At 44.9% G+C, this 4380-nt stretch overlaps 1 pseudogene; it reads right to left on the minus strand.

The window, feature by feature from the left end:
• The window catches only part of LOC119292402, a 28478-nt pseudogene extending 25628 nt beyond the window's left edge, over positions 1-2850 (minus strand).
• Positions 2851-4380: the final 1530 nt, after the last annotated feature.

Below are 4380 nucleotides of genomic sequence, written 5' to 3' on the forward strand. Positions count from 1 at the left end.
CCTCATTCCAAAGACTCACCTTGCTTTCTTTTTCTTTGTAACCAAAAGCATAGTATTGCCACTAACACTAATGCCACAATAACAACTACCGGAACTACTATGTGGATAGCTAGTTTGTTATCTCCTTTATTAGGCTGGCATGTATTCCCATTAGAACAGAGGTCAGGATTGTTGCCATACCTACAATGAAATGAAATGAAGTTACTTAATCGAACTTACTGGGAACCAGGTTGGATGCTATCAGGAAAAAAACACAGAGGGAAATCACCTTAGATCCAAGGAGCCATCTTGAACTTTTTTTAGAAGTCCAAAGGGAATTGATCCACTGAGCTTGTTGTTTGAGAGATCTCTAAGAAAATAAATAATATTGTCATGAGTGAAAAGAAACAGCATGGGAACATTCAAATCAACTGGATCACAATAGTTGCGAATCTTACAAAAATATTAATGACGGTAATCGTGAAAGGGTGTCTGGAATTGAACCTATCAAGTTGTTGTTTGACAGATCCCTGCAACATATAGACCGAATATTTCCTTTTACCACTTTTGTCAAAAAGAATTGTACAAGTATGGGTAGAAGTACGAGTATCAGACATGACGTACAAGTATCGGACATCCGTGAGATTTGCAAACTCAGGTGATATAGTATAATTCAGACCACTGAAGGAGACATTTCTACATATATATTAACATCAAAGCAGCTAATCAGTTTTATGACACAACATCACAACATAACTGAGTAGAATAGAGATATAAATTACTTACACGTTTGAGATAATTGGGGGCTTGGAACTGGCATAGATGCATGTTAGGCCATCCCAGACCATAGTATCGGGAACGCATGGGTCACCCATCCAATTCTTCTGCACCTGGTACCTCTCCTTGATGGTCATGATGGCAGACACTGCTAAAATAAAAACCAAAGATAAATTTTCAGTAACATAACATGCATAGAGGATAATGACCAGTGAGCTAGATAGCTCATGTATGTGCGTATGACCGCACCGTCCTGTGAGTTGGTGCCGAAGGTGGTGGTTGGAATGATGGAGAATAGCTCGAGGGCGTTTATGATGGGCGGCATCGTTGAGTTGGCCGTGGCGTTGATGGACAACAAGTATTGGCTAGCATGAAATGGCTCCGCTGAGTAGCTGTAACCTTCGTCAAGGTACGGCGGAGTGTAGGCTGTTGTGGTCTCTATGCCATTCCGGTAGATGCTGCACTGCCGTAGTGCATTAGTGGGGAGAGGTTTCAGCTCAGAGAAGTATATCATTTCGATGTACCGGTCAGTAGGGGAGCTTTGGAGGTCCAAGGTGAACTCTATGTTGTCGAAGGAGTTCTTTGTCGTGCTGGCAGTTTGCATCACTGCCTGGGGCGGCTGGAATTGGTCGTCACCAATTACGACCTTCATCTCCGTTGATATCTCATCCCAGTTAGCTGTTGCGTCGCCATAAACAGGGAACCACATCCGGTCGAACGGATCATCAGGATACCTGTTGAAACAATCAATCATTTGCATTTTTGTGATAGTGGGTAGGAATGGTTTTCACTTTCAGTTTCAGAAAAGTTTCAACACCAACCCAAATCACAAGAATTAAGTGAAATTCGGTGATTCCGGTTTGCATTTTGGCCAAATAGCCAAAATATTAACTTGAATTCAATAAAATATTTTCCTATATGTACTACTCAAGTTGCTCAAATATTTGGGCCGAAAGGTAAATATTTCAGTGTCCACTGAAATTCAATAAGTTTCATCGAAATTTCACCGAAAGTGAAAACCACGTAGGATTAGGACCGTTGGAGTAATTAAATTTTTTCTCTCACCTGATGGTAGCGTTCCCATCGGTCGGTCCGAAGTTGATCCTATAGAGCAGAACCAGGCCTTGCGTCGCGTTGGCCAGTGGGTAGAGTTTGTTCCTCAGCGGCCTCAGATCCAGCGCAGAGATGAACGGCACCCCACCGCCGGTGTTCACCAGGCAGACATTGACAAAATCGTGTGGCACCATCACGATGGCCTCCGCTAACACCCGTATGCCGGATGCTCGGATGTTGACCGTCACCCAGAAGTCAACACCGACGTAGAGGTCGAAGGAAGGTATCTTGTCAAGGCCATCGTAGTTGCCGTACCAGAATTTGGCGCGAATGAGGTACTTGAGCCCGGGCACGAGCGAGCCGAGAGTATAGCAGTTGCGCACCCCGCTGGGGAAGCTGCGTAGGGTGTACCACCAGTTGTTGGGTAATGGCGAGGTCATGTACTTGGCGGAGATGTTGTGGTTTGAGCCGGCGTAGGCGCCGATGAAACCGGCGTCCGTGGTGTAGGATAGCATGGTGGCGTTATCCACGTAGCCCGTCTCTCCCGGGAGACCGCAGTCTATGCTTATGAAACCTGCATGCGGTACAAATCGTGGTGCATGTTAAATATGTGGGCATCCTATTTATGCAGACAACCCCTGGGGCACTGTTAAACTGTGTGTTCTAATCATGCAGTAAAAACCAGGAAAAACTTTGTTTTTGCCACTCTAGTTTTTGCCCACTGTGCTTATGCCATCCTAGAATTTGACTTCTCATTTTTGCCACTCCTACCTTTTGAGAATACATCACAAATGCCATTGGATGGCAAAAGTGATATGTCAAATTCTAGAGTGGCATAAGTAAAATGGGCAAAAACTAGAGTGGTAAAAACAAAGTTTTCCCTAAAAACCACGCATATATGGGGACACTGTAAACATAAATATTCATCAGGCATATATGTATACCTGGTGGGTTAGACTGCGCAAGAGGTTGCAATACGCCGGCGGCGACTAGGCAGAGAAGCAGCAACCATGGCATGGTTCTCGGCGTTGGTAGCTCCATTGATGAGCACGTACGTACCAGGCGCCGCTGCACATATCCCAGCCGTTGGCTGTCTTTTGTACTAGTACTAGTAAGTAGGTAATGGCAGAGTTGGCGCGGTCGTACGTGCATGCAGCTGGCGAGAGAGCCATTGTCCGCAGGCATGCAGTTGCGTTAGGGCCCCGATGTTGACGACGGACAGAGTCGCCGCCGGCGTGGATGCAGCTGTACTGTACTGTACTGTACTGTACTACGAGGATATATAGGTCGCCGTCCGCATGCATGCAGCCCTTAGGAAACCGGCAGGGGGCGGAGGCGGAGCTACCTAGATCAATCGAGCTCTAATTAGCTCGATCTATCGTACTTACGTGCAGGAGTGTTTTATTTATCTATTAAAACATAAAAATAACCAGAAGTTCAATTTCATTGTTTAGCCTGCTACCGTAAGCATTTGGGATGCATTTGAACTTGCTGTTCCGTTTTGTAATCTCGGTGAGTATTGAGGAGATTATTAAAGGAAAAGCCCTGATGACAGCTCAAATACACACACAAGTACAACAATACAGAGCTCCCTGTACCCCGCAGGCCATGGCCCAACCCTTCAGCGGGCGAGGTCGCGTTGTCGACCGACGGCTCGTTTAACCCTGGGGATGGCTCGGCGGGCACAGGCATGATTCTATGAGATGATAAAGGTGGGGTTATTTTTGCGTCCTACCGCAAACTCTTTCATTGCAATAAAGCCCTAGAAGCAGAACTACATGCTATGATGGAAGGGCTCAAGTTGTCGGTGGAACATTCAAATGCTACAATCCTACTTCAATCTGATTGTGTTGTGGCCCTCAAGTTGCTCTCTGAGGATTCCTTTAATAGATCAGCATACGGCCATTTGGTTTTGGAGATCAAAAGTTACTTGAGTGATAGGGTTGTTATTCCTGTTAAAATCCTTCGTGAACAGAATAGGGTTGCACATTGTTTAGGGAACTTTGGTAGATGTGGTGATAGCACAGTCTGTTGGTTGAGTCAACCACCTCCATGCATCAGCAATTTAGTCGCTGAAGATTGTAACTCTATCATTTTGGAATAAAAACCCTATACTTTCTCGCAAAAAAATCTTTTGATAGTGGAATCCTCCTTTTTTTTGAATCAATGAAAAAAAGTATAACAATGAGAGTTAAATACAAATTGACATGAAATTACACCTTGCACCCAACACGTCCAGAGTAGATTATATGCAGATGAAGATGAAGCCAAGTAGGTCTTTTCCAAACAATTCAGTCATCCTGATTATACGTCGATGAAGATGAAATCAAGTAGATTATGTTGTCCTTCTCCTCCGATATGGTAGCCTTGCGCCTCTAGTGACATCGAGAGACATGGGGTCCGTGTTACGTAGATATGGGGCTCTAGATTTGGTCAACCATGACATGATTTATCTCCGGTTCCTTTGGACTCGCTAGATCTGTGATGTGGATCTTGGTTACAATGAGTGGCGGCAATGTATCCTCTTCTTACCAAGCTCGGGTTGAAGCTCCATCCCATATGCCCAGATTA

Source organism: Triticum dicoccoides, chromosome 4B (assembly GCF_002162155.2).
Source record: "Triticum dicoccoides isolate Atlit2015 ecotype Zavitan chromosome 4B, WEW_v2.0, whole genome shotgun sequence".
Taxonomy (NCBI): Eukaryota; Viridiplantae; Streptophyta; class Magnoliopsida; order Poales; family Poaceae; genus Triticum; species Triticum dicoccoides.